Consider the following 20665-nt stretch of genomic DNA (forward strand, 5'->3'; position numbering starts at 1 on the left):
GGAAGGCATCCTCCCGGATCCCGAGAAATTGCGAGCTGTTACGGCGTTTCCTAAACCTGCCACCATCAAAGAACTTCGAAGTTTGATCGGCTTGTGTTCGTATTTCCGGCGATTCGTCCGAAACTTCGCGTCTATTATATCACCTCTCACGCAACTTCTCAGCAGCTGTAAAGACCTCTTATCGTGGTCCCCTGCCTGCGACGAGGCTTTCACCACCCTTCGACGGCTTCTTACGACGCCACCCATTCTACGCTATTTCGATCCTGAAGCTCCAACTGAAATCCACACCGACGCCAGTGGTGTAGGCCTGGGTGCTGTGCTCGCACAGCGTAAACCGGAACATCAGGAATACGTCGTGGCATACGCTAGTCGCACACTTACCAAGGCTGAGAGCAACTACAGCGTCACAGAAAAGGAGTGCTTGGCCATTGTGTGGGCCCTTGGAAAGTTTCGCCCATATCTATATGGTCGTTCTTTTGACGTCGTGACCGACCACCACGCGCTGTGCTGGCTTTCGACGTTAAAAGACCCATCTGGCCACCTCGCTCGCTGGGCGTTGAAAATTCAAGATTACGACATACGCGTGGTTTATCGGTCAGGACGGAAGCATGCTGACGCCGACGCCCTTTCCCGGTCCCCCCTGCCCCAGGATGCCACAGCTGACTCCGCTTGCGATTCCACATTGTCATCGCTTGACTTTGACACCATTGCTATCGAACAACGCAATGACCCGTGGACTGCGTCTCTCCTCAATCATCTCTCCGACACTTCTGAACTCCCAAAGACGCGAACGCTTCGGCGCCAAGTTCCACACTTCTCGATACGTGACACGCTTCTCTATCGACGCAACTACGCACCAGAGGGACGCAAGTGGCTGCTCGTCGTTCCACGAACCCTGAGGTCGCAGATTTGTTCCTCTTTTCACGCTGACCCACAATGTGGCCACGCAGGAGTCTTCAAGACCTACGAAAGGCTTTGACATCGCTACTACTGGCGTGGCATGTATACCTTCGTTCGCAACTTCGTCCGCTCTTGTGCCGAATGTCAGCGCCGAAAATCTCCACCACACGCCTCCGCCGGTGAACTGCAGCCTTTACCATGCCCTTCCCGACCCTTCGAACGGGTTGGAATAGATATTTATGGGCCACTCCCATTGACTCCGACTGGCAACAGGTGGATAATAGTTGCTATCGACCACCTAACGCGCTATGCTGAGACCGCTGCTCTTAAAACGGCTACAGCACAGGAGGTTGCCACTTTCCTACTGCGTCATTTTGTGTTGCGTCATGGAGGCCCTCAAGAACTCCTCAGTGACCGCGGCCGCGCCTTCTTGTCCGAGGTCATTGAAAAATTGCTCGCTGAGTGTGCTATTGTACATCGCACATGTACCGCTTACCACCCACAAACCAATGGGGCTACCGAGCGCTTTAATCGTACTCTCGGTGACATGTTATCTATGTATGTGACGCCTGACCACTCTAACTGGGACTTAGTTCTCCCATTCATTACATACGCCTATAATACGGCAACGCAAGCGACAACAGGCTTCTCCCCTTTTTACCTCCTCTACGGCCGTCACCCCTCCCACACCATTGACACCATTTTGCCCTATCGACCAGACGCGTCCGAGTGCCTACCGATCTTGGACGCCACCAGACACGCAGAAGAATGCCGCCAGTTAGCTCGTCGCTTTACCTGCGATGACCAAAACAGGCAAAAAGCAATTCATGATGCCCAGACCTCAACTCCCGTTTTTCTTCCGGGTTCTCTTGTATGGCAGTCAGTGCCGCATCGCACACCAGGGCTCTCTTCCAAACTTCTACCAAAGTACGATGGGCCATATCGTATTGTCGAACAAACTTCGCCAGTAAACTACCTCATTGAGCCTCTTACGCCACCATCAGACTTGCGACGTCGCAACCGCGAGGTTGTACACGTCCAGAGGCTCAAGCAATACCACGGTTCAACGCCGCCTGCCCAGGACTAAGTCGCCAGGATGGCTCCTTTTTTTCTCCGTGGGGCCATTGTAAAGAAGAGGAAGTACTCCGGCGCAGAGGCAGCAGCATCGAGTGTGCAGCAGCGGCTCGAGCTCGGAAATTGCGGCTGGTGCATCGCCTTCCAAGCACCAACCTTTCTGCTTAATAAATCTCCTTTATAATATATATATATATATATATATATATATATATATATATATATATATATATATATATATATATATATATATATATATATATTGTAAGCACATTCCAAGCATTTGATCGTTCTCACTTGGACATACCCATCATCATCGTCCTCTCTCTCTTGGTGTGGTTCTGAGCGGAGCCAGACATCGCAGAATAAACGCTTCTGCTCGCCCTGCCTGCTCGCCGTACCTAGTCTGCCTGCGTCTTTCAGAGTGGTGGAGGTGCTGGGTAAGATCCCGACGTCCTCCTACGTTCATTTCCCACCTGGAGCTCCGATCTGGTCGCCGATTGCACCCAGCCACCCACACAGGTATGCAGACATCGGACCTAACGCCTAGCCCTAACGCTACAGCCCCTACGCCGGCGGCTGCCCGCTCTTCATCTACTGTCACCAGCCCTCAGCGCGAACCGCCCGTGTTCGCGGGTCTTCGCGGTGACGACGTCGAGGAATGGCTTGACCTTTACAACCGTGTGGGTTCAGCCAATCGATGGACCGAAGCAGAGAAACTGAGCTACCTTCCTTTCTATTTGACCAGCGTAGCCAAAACCTGGTATTTTAATCACGAAACTGACTTCGTTGATTGGTCGACCTTTGCCAACAAACTGCGACAAATATTCGGATGCTCATCGGGTCGTTCCGAAGCCGCGAAACAGAAGCTGGCTGTGCGTCTACAACTGGCACATGAGTCGTACACTTCGTATATCGAGGATGTTTTGGCCCTCTGTCGCCGTGCGAATAAAGACATGACGGAAGATGAGCGCGTTCGCCACATCCTTAAAGGAATCGGCCCAATCGCATTCAACGCCTTGGCTGTTGGCAATCCCGCTACGGTTAACGACGTCATTTCGACATGCCAACGCCTTGACCAGTTGCAGTCCCTTCGGCTTCAACAAGACAGTGATCCACGCCTGATGCCTCCCTCTGAATTAAAAACCCTTATCCGCACAATCATCCGGGAAGAACTTCGAGACCTTGAACAGCAGCGGTCCACTGTCGCCTCCGCTCCGTCTCCACCATTCGACCTGCGGAATCTTGTTAAGCAGGAGTTAGCGGCAATGGCGACACCGACATCCCCGGTCGCTCCGCCAGCACGCCCGATGCCCACATACGCCGATGTGACGCCCAGGTCGACACCGGCAGCACCGGTTGTTCAAACGGTAATGCCCACATATGCGGAGATCGCTGCGATTCCGCCTGCTCCCGGGGCATCTAGCTCTACGGATACTGCTAGTAGCCATTTGGCTGCTATGCGAGGTGGAATGACTGCTGCACCCTTGTATCCTCAGTGGCGTCAATCCCGTCCTGTTTGCTTTTACTGCGGTATACGAGGCCACATTTCTCGTTACTGCCGTCGCCGCCAGCAAGAGGAACGACGAGGCTATGCTGAGTTCGAACGAGACCGGTTCCGAAGACCAGATCTTTATGCTCCAGACACCTACCCGTCCGCGCAGTACCGGTCTCCGTCTCCTCCAGTGTCCCCTCGTCAACATCAGGAATACCGCTCCTCCAGACGACGCTCTCCATCGCCCTATCGCCGCTCCGCATCGCCGCTTCGTCCAATCATCTCCCGTCCTGTTGACCAATCTTCGGAAAACTAAGGATTGCAGTTTTTGGAGGGAAAACTGCGTCCCGTCGACCAACAAAAATACCTCCTGTTCGCCCAGCTAATATGTTGTCAGTGATTATTGAAGGTATTCCTGTGCAAGCTCTCGTTGACACCGGTGCAACCACTTCTGTTTTGCGTAGTGACTTGTGCTCGCGCCTCCGTAAAGTCAGAACGCCCTATGTGGGACCTGTGTTGCGTGGGGCAAATAACGTGCTGATTCAACCTGACGGACAGTGTACGGCTCGTGTTTCTATTGATGGTATACGTCACCACATCGAGATGATTGTGTTGCCCACGTGCATTCATGAACTTATCCTTGGTTGGGACTTTCTGCATTCTGCTTCCGCTGTTATATCCTTTAAAGAGAACGTCATTCACATAACGGATACAACGGATGCGCCCATTCCAGTTTCATCACCCTCGATCTCCAACTTGGTCATTGTTGAAGACTGCGTCCTGCACCCTGGTCACGAACACGTGATAGCTGTCGCATCTACCCAAGTAACCGACGGTGATGCACTTGTGGCTCCTTCGTTTCGCTGCACCTCCCGTGGAATTCTCGTCGCCTCTTGCCTCCTCCGGTTTTCCTCTGGCTGCGCTTTTCTGCCCGTTTCTAACACAACTGCAGAATCTGTGCTGCTGCCCAAGGGAATGACAGTGGCAAAGATTGACTTCTCTCCATTGACCTCCATCGCGACACTCTGCCCGTCTTCGTCACCAGTACCAGCTCCAGGTTCACGTTCTTTCCCTTTTCGACCTGTCATTGGTTCAGACCTCACACCAAAACAGTCTGAAGCACTATTGGCCCTTTTGGCTAAGCACAAAGCCTGCTTTGATAGCTGTACCACAACACTGAGTCAGACTTCCGCGGCTGTACATCGCATTGAAACCGACGGTTCTCGTGTGATACGCCGTCGCCCATATCGGGTTTCGCAATCAGAGAGAGAAATAATTGAAAAAGAAGTGAACGAGATGCTATCGCGAAATATAATACGACCTTCTTCGAGTTCCTGGGCATCTCCAGTCGTTTTAGTTAAAAAGAAGGATGGCTCTGTTCGTTTTTGCATTGACTACCGCGCGTTAAATAAGATCACACGCAAGGACGTATATCCTATGCCTAGAATTGATGACGCTTTAGACACACTGCAAGGGGCGAACTATTTTTCGAGCCTTGACTTACGATCAGGTTACTGGCAAATCCCCATGAACGAGGCTGACAAAGAAAAAACTGCATTTGCCACACCGGACGGCCTTTATGAATTTAATGTAATGCCATTCGGCTTGTGCAACGCTCCAGCCACGTTTGAGCGAATGATTGATACTGTTCTTCGTGGCCTAAAATGGAAGACCTGCCTCTGTTACTTAGATGATATCGTTGTTTTTTCAAGTACCTTTGCCCAACATCTTCAACGATTAGACGAGGTGCTACAATGTCTCTCCAAGGCTGGCCTTCAGATAAATACAAAGAAGTGTACATTTGCCAGCAAAAGCATCAAAGTCCTCGGTCACGTCGTTTCCAAAGACGGAATCCAACCAGATCCCGAGAAGATCGCAGCTGTGCTACAGTTCCCTCGACCGTCCAACCAAAAGACGTTGCGCAGCTTTCTTGGTCTCGCGTCCTATTTTCGTCGCTTTATACGCAACTTTGCTACCTTAGCGGCTCCGCTAAATAAGTTATTGGCCACTGGTGCTCCTTTCTCATGGTCCAACGACTGCGAATCTGCATTTGAAATTTTGAAAGAACGCCTGACTTCCGGACCAGTGCTGCGCCACTTCGATGAGAGAGCGCCTACCATACTCCATACTGACGCAAGCGCACAAGGCATTGGAGCAGTCCTTCTGCAGCGTGATTCCACCTCTAAAGAGCAGGTTGTGGCCTACGCTAGCCGGACTCTGTCAACAGCTGAGCGGAATTACACCATCACGGAGCAGGAGTGCTTGGCTATCGTATGGTCGATACAGAAATTCCGCCCGTATCTCTACGGTCGGCACTTCACCATCATCACCGACCACCACGCACTCTGTTGGCTTTCATCAATGAAGAATATGTCAGGACGTCTTGCGCGCTGGATACTGCGCTTACAAGAGTACGACTTTACAGTTACGTACAAGTCTGGCAAATGTCATCATGATGCCGACGCGCTGTCCCGGTGCCCACTTTCGCTCTCTCGTGACAATACGTCCACCGCATCGCGTTCGAATGACTCTGACACCCAGCTTGCCTCACAACACGTATCGCTCGCATCGCTGGATCCAATGCAGCTATCTTCGAACTCCGATTTACGTTCACTTCAGCTGGCAGATTCCTACTGTCGGTCTTTCATTGATCGCCTTCGCGGTGTCACTAAACCACCCAACAGCCGCTTGCGACGCCAGCTTCGACAATTTCGCCTTCAGGACGGTGTGCTTAAGCGCTACATTTACCATCCCACCGGTAACAAGTGGGTGCCAGTTCTTCCCCGCTGCCTTCGTCTTCGAGTTTTGGAAGCATTCCACGATGATATTGCTGCCGGTCATCTAGGCTTCCACAAGACCTACGATCGCATCAAGACGCGCTGCTTCTGGCCTGGCTTGTCCACAACGGTGGCCAAATACGTGGGCTCGTGCGCGTTGTGTCAGCACCGCAAGCGATCCACATCCCCGCCTGCTGGTTTCCTTCAGCCTCTTCCCTGTCCCACCACACCATTCGAATTTGTCGGAATAGACTTGTATGGTCCTTTGCCGTTGACACCTTCAGGTCACCGTTGGATCGTCACTGCAGTCGACCATCAAACAAGATACGCCGAGACTTCACCTCTTCATTCTGCTACCGCCACAGAAATCGCCAATTTTTTCTTGAACTCCATCGTCTTGCGCCACGGAGCCCCTCGCGTCCTTTTGAGTGACCGTGGCAAAGCCTTCCTTTCCAAGGTCCTGGATGAAGTCCTGCAGGCGTGCAATACAGCCCATAAAACCACTTCTACATACCATCCGCAAACGAATGGCCTTACCGAGCGCTTCCACCGAACACTCTCTGACATGATATCGATGTACTTGCATCCTGACCACAAAAATTGGGATAACATTTTACCGTTTGTCACCTTCGCATACAATACTGCGGTACAACGATCAACTGGCTACAGCCCGTTTTTTCTCGTGTACGGCCGATCTGCCTCCTCGGTCTTCGACACGGCATTTTTCTTTGCACCGGCTCCAAGCAGTACCTCGCTCCCAGAAGAGTTCGCAGCCCGAGTCACACAATGCCGTGAAATTGCTCGCAAAAACACGGAAGCAACCCAAAAGGAGAGAAAACATCGCTGTGATAAAAAACGACGCGACGTGGCCTTTAATGCTGGCGATAAGGTTTTACTATGGACCCCGGTTCGAGCGTCGGGCCTTTGCGAGAAATTTCTTCACCGGTATGTTGGCCCATACACCGTTGTACGACAGACATCTCCAGTTAACTACCTCGTCACCCCGCTTCAGTCTGTCACTGACCGCCGTCTGCGCAGCACGGAAATAGTTCACGTCTCACGCATGAAGCCTTTTGTTACTCGTTCGGCCGATCTCTGACTGGCGGCCAGGTTGGCCGCTTCGCAGAGGGGGGGGGGAAATTGTAAGCACATTCCAAGCATTTGATCGTTCTCACTTGGACATACCCATCATCATCGTCCTCTCTCTCTTGGTGTGGTTCTGAGCGGAGCCAGACATCGCAGAATAAACGCTTCTGCTCGCCCTGCCTGCTCGCCGTACCTAGTCTGCCTGCGTCTTTCAATATATATATATATATCATCAGCCTGACTACGTCCACTGCAGGACAAAGGCCTCTCCCATGTTCCGCCAGTTAACCCGGTCCTGTGCTTGCTGCTGCCAATTTATACCCGCAAACTTCTTAATCTCATCTGCCCACCTAACCTTCTGTCTCCCCCTAACCCGCATCCCTTCTCTGGGAATCCAGTCAGTTACCCTTAATGACCAGCGGTTATCCTGTCTACGCGCTACATGCCCTGTCCATGTCCAATTCTTCATCTTGATTTCAGCTATGATATCCTTAACCCCCGTTTGTTCCCCAATCCACTCTGCCCTCTTCTTGTCTCTTAAGGTTACACCTACCAATTTTCTTTCCATTGCTCGCTGCGTCGTCCTCAATTTAAGCTGAACCCTCTTTGTAAGTCTCCAGGTTTCTGCTCCGTAGCTAAGTACCGGCAAGATACAGCTGTTATATACCTTTCTCTTGAGGGATAGTGGCAATCTACCTGTCATAATTTGAGAGTGCTTGCCGAATGTGCTCCACCCCATTCTTATTCTTCTAGTTACTTCAATCTCGTGGTTCGGCTCTGCGGTTATTACCTGCCCTAAGTAGACATAGTCTTCTACAACTTCAAGTGCACTATTACCTATCTCGAAGCGTTGCTCCTTGCCGAGGTTGTTGTACATTACTTTCGTTTTCTGCAGATTAATTTTAAGACCCACCTTTCTGTTCTCCTTGTCTAACTCCGTAATCATGAGTTGCAATTCGTCCCCCGAGTTACTCAGCAATGCAATGTCATCGGCGAAGCGCAGGTTACTAACGTATTCTCCATTGACTCTTATCCCTGACTGCTCCCATTCTAGGCTTCTGAAAACCTCCTGTAAGCACGCGGTAAATAGCATTGGGGAAATTGTGTCCCCCTGCCTTACACCCTTCTTGATTGGTATTCTGTTGCTTTCTTTATGAAGCACTATGGTAGCAGTTGATCCCCTGTAGATTTCTTCCAGAATGTTTATATATACTTCATCTACGCCCTGATTCCGCAGTGCCTGCATGACGGCTGATATTTCTACTGAATCAAACGCCTTCTCGTAATCTATGAAGGCTATGTATAGTGATTGGTTATACTCTGAGCATTTCTCTATTACCTGATTGATAGTATGAATGTGGTCAATTGTTGAGTAGCCTGTTCGAAATCCTGCTTGTTCCTTTGGTTGATTGAATTCTAATGTTTTCTTTACTCTGTTAGCAATTACCTTTGTAAATAGCTTGTATACTACAGAGAGCAAGCTGATCGGCCTGTAATTCTTCAAGTCCTTGTCATCTCCTTTCTTATGTATTAAGATGATGTTAGCGTTCTTCCAAGACTCTGGTACTCTTCCCGTCAGGAGACACCTCGTAAACAGGGTGGCTAGTTTTTCTAACACAATCTGTCCTCCATCTTTCAGCAAATCTGATCTTACCTGATCCTCACCAGCAGCTTTGCCCCTTTGCATGCCCTCCAAAGCTTTTCTGACTTCTTCTATCATTACTGGTGCGGTGTAATCTGGGTTACTGCTAGTTCTTATAGTATTAAGGTCGTGGTTGTCTCGGCTACTGTACAGATCTCTGTAAAACTCCTCCGCTGTTTTAACTATCCTATCCATATTGGTAGTTATTTTGCCTTCTTTGTCCCTTAGTGCATACATCCGACTTTTGCCTATCCCAAGTTTCCTCTTCAATGCTTTGACACTTCCTCCGTTTTTCAGAGCGTGTTCAATTCTCTCCATGTTATACCTTCTTACATCGCATACCTTACGTCTACTAATCAACTTCGAAAGCTCTGCCAGTTCTATTTTGTCTGTTGTACTTGACACTTTCATGATTTGACGCTTCTTAATTAGGTTCTTCGTTTCTTGGGAAAGCTTGCCAGTGTCCTGTCTAACTACCCGGCCTCCAACTTCCGCTGCACACTCCGTAATGATACTCGTAAGATTATCATTCATTGTATCTACGCTAAGGTTGGTTTCCTCACTAAGAGCCGAGTACCTGTTCTGCAGCGAAACTCTGAATTCCTGTACTTTCCCTCTCAGTGCTAGCTGACTGATTGGCTTCTTGCGTATCAGTTTCTGTCGTTCCTTCTTCAAGTCTAGGCGAATTCAAGACCGTACCATTCTATGGTCACTGCATTGTACCTTGCCAATCACTTCCACATCCTTAACGATTCCAGGGTGTACACTCATTATAAAGTCTATTTCGTTCTTATTTTCACCATTAGGGCTCCTCCATGTCCACTTGCGGTTTTCTCGTTTTCGGTAGAAGGTATTCAAAATCCGTAAATTATTGCGTTCTGCGAATTCTACTAGTAGCTCTCCTCTGGCGTTTCTAGTACCGATGCCATAATCTCCTACTGCCTGGTCTCCAGCCTGCTTCTTCCCTACCTTTGCATTAAAGTCGCCCATCACTATAGTATACTGTGTTTTTACCTTACTCATTGCCGATTCCACGTCTTCATAGAAGCTTTCAACTGAAGCGTCATCATGGCTGGATGTAGGCGCGTAAGCCTGTACTACCTTCATTTTGTATCTTTTATTCAGTTTAATTACGATACCTGCCACCCTTTCACTAATGCTATAGTATTCCTCTATGTTGCCAGCTATGTTTCTGTGAATTAGGAACCCCACTCCCAGTTCTCTTCTGTCTGCCAAGCCCCTGTAGCAAAGGACGTGCCCATTCTGTAGCACCGTATAGGCCTCATCTGTCCTCCTAACCTCACTGAGCCCCATTATATCCCATTTGACACCCTCTAGCTCCTCGAATAGTACAGCTAGACTTCCCTCACTAGATAAGGTTCTAGCGTTAAACGTTGCCAAGTTCAGGTATATATATATATATATATATATATATATATATATTGTAACGAAGAGTGGCGCGGCAGCTGTGGGCCATAGGCTGAAAAGCGAGGAAGAAGAAGCAGAATAGAACAGCTTGCCTCTTCGTGAAATTCCTACGACCGAGACCAGTGCAATCATTCTAACAGACTCACTTTCGGTGTGTGCAGCTCTGACAACCTCTGAACAATCTCGTGCCCTAGCAGCGTTCCACACATTAGCACCGCCGCATTTAAAACTCCTCAAATTAGTGTGGGTCCCACGTCACTGAGGATTACAATTAAATGAATTGGCAGATGCTTTGGCACGAGCGTCACTCGATGGACCAGTAATTTCAGTACTTCCCGAGTTAGAATACTTATCAGGGGTTAGATATAAGAAATTCGCTACTTTTACAGATAGTTTAGAAAATATCACACAATGGACAGATTATCAGCACCTCAAATTTCTATGGAAAGCCCAGTGGAGTCCATCAAAAAAACTTGAAATTGTAATCTCCAAATTCTGGTGCCGTGTCCCCCCATTAAATTTTTATTTACACATAGCTGGTCTGACACTTTCCCCCCTTTGTCCGTTCTGTGAAGAATCAGAAACTATTGAACATTATTTTGGCTCATGTAGTAAATATGCATTAATTAGGAAACGACTTTTAGATATTCCATTTGCGAAGCTAGGTTTAAATTTAACCACAGAAAATGTTCTAAGTTTTGGTGCCTCTGTTTTGAGAAATTGCCACAGAGATGCATTCGATGCGGTGTGTAATTTTATTCAAGACTCTAAACGTTTTTCAACATAAATCCCACGTTAACAGATACTCAAAAAAAACCGGGTCGAAAAGTAATTTTCAATTCTGGATAAATCTGTGAATACCAAAATAATCGGGTTTGGCAAAACCAGCTGTCTGGTCGTCTCCCAAAATCAAGTTGTAGCTATTAGTGTCTACTTTGTTGTTGATTCTTTTTTCTCACTATCTAAATCTTTGGTTTCTTTCTTTTTTTAACATACTGTCTTCACTACACAACTCCCCCCCCCCTTTTTTCGTTGTAAGTAATAATGAAGTTATTGTCCATATGAGACTATATGTTCTCTTGGCCAATCCCCCAGAGTGGGTACGAGCCATGGATTAGAGGAAACAAACAAACTATAATGAGGCGTTTTAGAGTTGCACTCTTTTATAAAACAGGAGAGCGGTCACGACACGTTAAGTGGTAATGGCGGAACCAGCCTGAGTCGCCAGCCAACCAAACGTCGTCTTCTTCACCGACTGAGTCATACCCCCTGCCCTTCTGAGTAGCATTCATCTTCTTCACTACATTTTCCTCCTCTCTGGAAAAGAGCCATCCTGGCGACTCATGGGCAGGAAACAATAGAGGGATCGTAATATGGTTTTAGGCGGTCTATGTGGACGGTCTCACGTCCACGGCGTCGTTGATCATGGGGCTGTTCAAGCGGCTCCACGATGTAATTGACGGGTGAAGTTTGTTTAACCACACGGTAAGGTCCGTCATACTTGTACATCAGTTTCGTTGAGAGACCAGGGCTGGTTGAAGGGATGCGAAGCCAGACAAGGTCATCCGATGCATAAGAAGCCGGAGGCGTCGGGCTATCGCGGTGGTGTTTCTGGCGTTGCTGTTCAGCACTTGTGAAGGAGCGGGCAAGCTGACGACACTCTTCCGCGTATTTAGCAGCTTGTGACATCGTCGTCGACTCAGCAACATCTGGGTGGTAAGGAAGGATGGTGTCTAGCGTGCAAGAGGGCTCGCGACCATAAAGGAGGAAATATGGCGAGAAACCAGTGATTGTCTGGACAGCAGTATTATGCGCGTAGGTTACAAAAGGGAGAATACTGTCCCAATTGGTGTGATCGGTTGCGACGTACATCGACAGCATATCTCCTAATGTACGGTTGAATCTTTCTGTAATGCCATTTGTTTGAGGATGATACGCGGTGGTGGTGCGATGAATGACTTGGCATTCCTTGAGAAGCGATTCGACAGCGTCCGACAAAAACACACGCCCTCGGTCACTCAGGAGTTCACGTGGTGCACCGTGACGTAAAATGATCTGGTGCAGTATGAAACGACCGACGTCGCTGGCTGACGCAGAAGAAAGTGGTGAAGTTTCTGCGTAGCGCGTAAGGTGATCGATAGCGACGATTACCCAGCGATTTCCAGCCGGTGTAATCGGAAGAGGTCCATACAGATCAATACCAACACGGTCAAACGGTCGGGCAGGACAAGGTAAGGGTTGTAGTGGAGCTGGAGAAGTTGGAGTGGGATTCTTCCGGCGTTGACAAGCGAGACAGGAACGTACGTAGCGACGGACGAAGCGATACATTCCACGCCAGTAGTAGCGGTGGGACAGGCGGGTGTAGGTTTTTAACACTCCAGCATGGGCGCATTGTGGGTCGGCGTGAAAGGAGGCGCATATGTCTGAGCGGAGACTTCTGGGAATGGCTAGAAGCCATTGGCGTCCTTCGGAGAGATAATTACGTCTGTATAGCAAACCATCTCTGATAACGAAGTGCTGTATTTGACGGCGCATACCTCTAGGGATATTTTGCGAGGGAGTTCGATTCAACAAGTTGATAAGTGAAGTGATCCATGGATCTTTTCGTTGCTCCTGTCGCATGTCACTGACAAAACAAACAAACAGCTTGCCCGACGAACGGGTGTTATGTCTGTCTCGCTTATTACAATGGCGCAGCCGTTAAACGAACCTGTGTGCGACTACCTGCGTGAAGAAACCTTCCTACGGAGCGGACGCACTCTCCAGCGGCCCGCAGCTCCTGCTACCGTGGCCATGGCATCCGACCTGGACACCGCGGGTACCGAAGCCAGCGCGCTGCCTGCAGGCGTCCTTGCCAAACCACAAGGTGACTCCACTGACTTGGCTTCGCAAACCGCCTCCTTGCCCAGGGATGCCGTACACGCTCCCTTGGACTTCGCCTCAGGCACCATCCCTGGAGCAACGGCAGTACCGTCGCCAGAAGACAGGCGTAATGCCTCACCTGTAACCGCCAGCGAATTCTGCACGGTTCTGCAGGCCATCGCTACTTCGAGCCAGCGTCTTGCAGACACCACCGTCACCTTCTCAGCAGCATGTGCACGCACCACGTTGCCTCCTCCGTCTATGGCAGAAATTCCTGACTTTACTGGCGTTGATCAAGACCCAACCGTCTGGCTGGATGAAATCCATTCGTTGGCCCGTCGACATGCATGGACTGACGACGTGACGCTATCGCTAGCCGTAAGCCGACTGCGTGAGTCCGCGAAAGCGTGGCATCAATACGATGGCTGCAAGTACAAATCCAGCAGTGACTGGACTACAGCCTTCGTCACGGCCTTCCCACTACTTCCATCCACATACGGTGACCATTTCATACGCATGCGATCGCGTCGGCAGGCCTCATCGGAAGACGCCCGTAAATATGACAAATGTGGCATTACATGGATCTCTCCGGCTGCCCGCCAGTATGTCGTTGATGGCTTGGCTGACCCTACCCATGCTGCTATCTTATCTTGCCAGTCACCTGAAGCGTCACCCCAGGTTTCCGCTCAAAAGGCAGCGAAACTTCAGCAGAACTCTCGTCGTCGGCTTAGCTTGGACACATTACCGACTGTCCGTTCGACTTACGCCTCCACATGACACGGATGCTTCAAGTGCGGTCGCACTGGCCACAACGCCAAGGAGTGTCGTCAACTTTTCCAGGCCAGAATCCACTACCAAGCTTGTCAAACTCCTCGGATGTCCATTCATGTTGAGGGAATAGTTGACCTATCTGCTCTGGTGGATACCGGTGCGGAACGAACGGCGCTACACCGACGTCATGCTCCGGACACTATCCGACTGTGGGCGCAACCTCCCCTCTGCGGACTTGGAGGCAGTGCTATGCCAGTCGGGATGCTCGACATTTGAGTCCGGACGGCAGCGGGCACTAAAGTTCTTACAGCCATTCCCGTCTTTGAAGACCTCCCTGCCGACATGATCTTTGGTGCTGACTTCTTGCTATCTGATGACATTGAACTCACCATACATCGCGGCCACATCGAGCTCCGGTCTTCGACAGCTGGGACTACCACCACAACCCTGCCACCACCGACAGGTGAGCCGTCCAGTCCGCCTACCTTTTCTTCTATATTGGCTCGCCATCAGCCAGCATTCGCTAGCAATTCAGCAGAACTGCCAGGCACTAATTTGCTGGTCCATCGCATACCAACGGGAGATCATCCGCCATTATGCGCACCACTGTGACGATACGCTGAACGAGAACGGGCAGTGATCGCAGAACAGGTAGATGAAATGCTTGCCGCGGGCATTATTAGGCCGTCATCAAGACCGTGGGCAGCGCCAGTCGTCCTTGTTCGCCAGAAAAACGGATCACTACGCTTCTGCGTGGACTACAGGCAGCTCAATAAGTGTACAATGCCTGACTCCTACCTTTTACTCCGCATTGATGACGCTGTTGATACAGTACGTCACTGCAAGCTCTTTTCGTCGCTTGATTTACGCGCAGGGTACTGGCAGATTAACGTCGCGGAGGAAGATAGATGTAAAACGGCTTTTCGCACACCTTTTGGTTTGTATGAATTCAACTGCATGTCATTTGGACTAAGAACGGCTCCTAGCACTTTTCAGCGTGTGATGAATTCAGTGCTCGGACCATTGAAAAACCAAACCTGTGTGGCGTACTTAGACGACATCTTGGTCGTTGGCAGAACGGAGGATGAACACCTTCGCAATTTGAACTAAGTACTACACAGACTCTATGCAGCAGGGTTTCGTTTGAACCAAGAGAAATGCCAGTTTGGGGTGTCCAAGATTTCGTACCTGGGACATAATATATCTCCTGTCGGCATTCAGCCACTCCCGGAGCGAATAGCTGCCGTGTCGCAGTATCCCACACCAACCTGCTTGAAACAGGTTCAGTCATTTCCGGATATGGCGTCGTATTTGCGAAGGTTTATTCCCCACTTCGCTTCGATCGCAGCTCCCTTGAGCGGTCTTCTTAAAAAAGACGCGCGGTTTGAATGGGGCGTCTCACAAGAAAATTCTTTTCGAGCTATAAAACAAAAGCTCACTTGTTGCCCCATACTAAGTCACTTCAAAGAAGACTGGTCCACCGAAGCGCACACTGATGCCAGCCAAGTCGGCCTAGAAGCTGTGTTAGTGCAGCGTGATCCAGATGGCGTGGAACACGTGGTTGCTTATGCCAGCCGAAAACTTTCAGACACCGAGCGCCACTATCACTCCAATGAGCTTGAATGTCTTGCAGTGGTATGGAGCGTCGATGATAAGTTTTGACATTATCTTTTCGGGCGTAAATTTACTGTTGTGACTGATAATGCTGCTATAGCATGGATGTTCTCCAAGCAGCAACTTAAGCACAAATTTGCCCGGTGGATAATCACGCCGCAAGAATACGATTTTGACGTGCGCCACCGCGCCGGGGGGCTAAAGAACGTCGCCGATGCACTCTCACGAAACCCCCTTTACTGCACGCAAGAAACCAGGCAAACCCACATTTTTTTCGCCCAAATGGATATATGCCGAGCCCAACAGGAGGATAAATATTTGGCATCCATTATTTCATCTATCACTGACAAGAGAAATCACAGTAATTTTGTGGTGCGCAATGCCGCATTGTACCGGCGTCACTGGCGAGCGGACCGATCCGAAGAACGTTACCTCCTGGTGATCGCAAAATCCCCCAGGTCAGAAATATTACGAGCCATTCATGACTTCCCAAAATGCGGACACGCCGGTCAACGAGCCACGCTCCAGAAACTACAAGAACGTTTTTGGTGATCGAAAATGCAAAGTAGCGTCCATTCTTATGTCGCCAGTTCAAAATCTGCCAGCAGTTTAAGCGACTGCGTGGGTGTCAACCTGGATTACTAACAGCAATCCAGATACCCGAAACAATTTTCCACACGATTGGCATTGATTACATGGGACCTCTACCCACCACCACTGCGGGAAATCGTTACGTCATTGTAGCAGTAGACTACATGTCAAAATACGTGGAAGTGGAGGCCGTGCCATCTCTTGCATCCACTTACCTAATCGACTTCCTCGAGCACCGATTTGAATGGAGACATGGCTTACCAAACATTTAATATCTGATCGGGCTACAGCGTTTCGTAGCGGGAAACTGAAAAAGTACCTTTGCACGGCAGGTGTGCAGCACCACTTCGCATCCGCGTTTCATCCTCAAGCAAACGGCCTTACTCAGAGAACCAACCAGAGCATCCAGGCACGACTCGCTCCATATACGAAGGCAGGGAAAAGAGGAGAGGCCGACTGAAACGTCCACCTTCCGTCAGCCGCTTTTGCGATTAACACAGCACTGCAGACGTCTACCGGGAAAACGCCCTACGAAATTGTTTATGGGAAACTACCACAGCTGAAAGCGGTCCTCAGTCTGGATACTCCCATTATAATTCCACGTGCCAACGATTGCAAAGCAGCCTGTCAGAAGATCCGAACTAAGGCGATCAAGAAAGCCACCCACGCACAAGAAAATCATAAGCGCCACTATGACAGACGCCGTAGACCCGCTCCTGCTTACAACATCGGTGACGAGGTCTGGGTGCAAAAGGGCACCAGCGGGCCTGGCAAGAAGCTACTCCCTAAGTTCGACGGGCCATTCATAAGGACCTCTGCAGGTACAATGAACTGTAATTTCTTTTTTTCTTTGTAAGGTGCGCAGTGTGACCGAATGTAACGAAGAGCGGCGCGGCAGCTGTGGGCCAAGGGCTGAAAAGCGAGCAAGAAGAAGCAGAATAGAACAGCTTGCCCGACGAACGGGTGGTGTCTGTCTCGCTTATCACTATATATATATATATATATATATATATATATATATATATATATATATATATTTTATTTTTTATTTATTTTTATTATTTATTATATATATATATATATATATATATATATATATATATATATATATATTGTGAGCGCTGACTATGTACTTCATCTTCATCTGTATGATCAAACCATTGTAGTGATCATCATCGTATGTCACGTGGGCTGGCTGTCTGGCTCGTGCGTCTGGATTAAAAAGATAACCTGGTTACTGCCGTACCGTACGTGGACTCATAAGTGGTGGAGCGTGCTTTGGTTCCCACGTCCTCCTGCTCTACCCGTCACCCCTGGAGCTCCGGTCTGGTCGACGGTTGTGCCCTCAAGCAACAGCGATGGCAGAACCCAACGCGTACGCTGCTGCAACCGCTCCTTCTCAACCACTTAGGCTTCACTACACCGTGAGTACCTCTCATCAAGACCCTCCAGTATTTTCCGGACTTTGCAACGAAGACGTCGAAGAATGGCTGGACAGTTATGATCGAACCAGCGTTTATAATTATTGGGACGAGGCACATAAACTGCGCCACGTTCCTTTTTACCTCGATCGCGTCGCTAAAACCTGGTATTAGAACCACGAGAGCGACTTCTCCAATTGATCGGCCTCCACGGGGCATTTCCGTCAGGTATTTGGCACGTCTGCAGGATGCTCTGGAGTAGCGAAGCAAAAGTTAGACACCCGCATCCAGGGGGACGACGAATCGTACACGTCCTACATTGAAGATATTCTGGCTCTCTGTCGCCGAGCACAAAATGACATGACGGAGGCCGATCGCATCCGACATCTACTGAAAAGTATCAACTCTATGGCCTTCAATGCTCTCGTGATCCAGAATCCAACTACCGTCCGGGACCTCATCACTACATGCCAACGCCTGGACGCGCTTCATTCCGTGCGCCTTCCACACGCCTCCTGCGACGCTCGCTTTACAAGAGAGCATGAATTGCGGGCCCTTATCCGCACAATTGTCAGAGAAGAACTTCACGGCCATATTCCAAGCAACCCAACCATTGCGTCTGCCCGCACACCTCCTCCCAATCTGCGTGAGATAATCAAGGACGAACTGGCATCAATGACAAGCGCTGCACATGCCCCGTCTCCTCTGCGCTTCCCAGTGCCTTCGTACGCAGAAGTTGCATCGCGGGCCCATGCACCAGTTCCAACCGTGCCTGTGGGCGTCGGATGCGACCATGTGGCTGCAACGACAACGCAAGTGCCAAGGCCACGCCACTATTCTACATTGCGTCCTCCGCGCTCCATCGGCTTCTACTGTGGCATAAAGGGTCATATATCCCGTTTCTGCCATCGCCATCAGCAGGATGAACGACGTGGTTACCCAGCTTACGAGAAAGACTTTGCCCGAGACCCGGTGAATACGATCCCGCACCGTATCCATCCACCTCTCGTCGGTCACCCTCCCCTCCACGGTCTCATGCTGGGGCTTATCCTTCTCGTTCATCTCGCCGCCGTTCTCCGTCACCGTTTCGGTGTATGCCATCACCCCTGCGTCCCGCACCGATCTCTCTGGACTCGGAAAACTAGAAGGTGCAGTTTTTGGAGGGGAAACTGCTTGTTGTCGGAACGTTACAACTCCTCCGTCTCATCCAGCTAATTTACTGCCTGTTTGTGTGGAAGGTGTTTTTGTTGACGCCCTTATAAACACTGGAGCCGCCATTTCGGTAATTGATTGTGAATTGTGTTTTCGCCTGCGTAAAATGCAAACTCCTTTTGCCAGTCCCATGTTATGCGGCGCTAATGACAGTCCAAATTGCTTGACTGGGTTGTGCACTGCTTGTGCTCTCATCGATAGAATCCGTCATCACATACGATTGGCTGTGCTGTCTTCGTGCGCTCATCAGATAATCTTAGGCTGGGACTTCTTGTCAGCGGCATCTGCTGTAATTTTGTGTGGTCGGCCCGTCATTCGTATAACAGACACTTAGCTTTCTTCTGCAGCCAACCTTTCGTCGTCCAACCTTGTGACAGCTGCGGATTTCCTCCTGCGTCCCGGACAAGAACGTGTCCTTACGATCAAGCCACGAGACATTCTAGATGGTGACGCTGTGGTTGTTTCTTGCCAGCGCTGCATTTTTCGAGGGATTGCCATCGTATCTTGTGTAGTGTGGTTCTCCCGTGGTTATGCAAGCATCACAGCCTGCAACATGACGCCAGAACCACTTCTTTTGCCAGAGGTGACCACTGTTGTCAGCATTACCGAAGACGCACCGCTTTTTGTCATCACTGGTTCATCTGCTTCGTCATTCTCAAAGTGTATGCTAGCGGAAGATGCATTCCCTGCTCTCAAGGTCACTTTGTGTGAACATCTCAACCCACCGCAAACTGATGCCTTGCTAGCGTTATTAATGAAGCACAAAACTTGCTTTGACGTTTGTTCCGAAGGTCTGGGTGAAACAACAGTGGCCGCCCATTGTCACAGGTCCCGTTAATTCGAGAGGCGATCGCCGGGTAATTCCAAGGGCCGAAGTATCGGCCCCCCGAACCGCACCACGAAAGCGTGGACAATTTAGAAGTGGTCCTATTTGGCGCGCCAGCGAACGCCGGCTGTGGCCCAAAGAACAAGTCAGAGCCGAGAGTTGATAAACAAAACAGAATTATATTCTGAATTATGGCAGATTAAAACAATACACAAGTATGCACACTCGACAATAGTTGAATACAATACGTCACCAATCAAATAACGCACTACTCAGTACAATCAGCCACACTTGAAACAACAGACACAGACAACAACACGCACTACAAAGCAGTCGCATGCATCGAACAACCAAGACACTTAGGGACCAAAGAGATAGAAAACCTATTAAGTCCAAAGTTCTTGGAACAAACGTCCGGATGATACTCTTCCGAGAATCACTCACTCAAAGTCCAGCGTTGTTGTCGTTCCGCTGCCCCCGAAGTTTCTCTTCCAGGAAACCTCGCGTCTTCAATTGGCCACTCTCCAAGCTTCAAACTTCTTAGCCGGAAACACGTCGGCTTCACACACGCAGCTGTTGCCAGGCGTCTTCGCTCAATAGCGGTAGACACACACTTTTGCCTGTAGCTCGAGCCTTCACCCCTCAGGTGGAAATCCTCTTCTTCTCCTCCTTTGTCACGGAAGACAAAAGGCTTCGTCCACAAGGCGGAACACCCTACACACTCTGGCGCATACTTTCTTCTTCTCCTGCTTCTCACTAAGCACAAAACCTTCACCGACTGACGCGGCAGGATACCCTACGCACGCTGGTGTTAACTTCCTTCTTCTCATGATCTCTCATCTCTGCTGCTCGGTTAAATACCTTCCACGCGAGATTGCAGAAAGTTCTCATCGTTTCGTCGGCGCGATGCGCAGCGAAGGCTGGGGGAAAACGCGAGACGGTACGAGGGTCGTCCGCGGCATATGA

This window comes from Rhipicephalus microplus, chromosome 9, assembly GCF_043290135.1.
Source record: "Rhipicephalus microplus isolate Deutch F79 chromosome 9, USDA_Rmic, whole genome shotgun sequence".
Taxonomy (NCBI): Eukaryota; Metazoa; Arthropoda; class Arachnida; order Ixodida; family Ixodidae; genus Rhipicephalus; species Rhipicephalus microplus.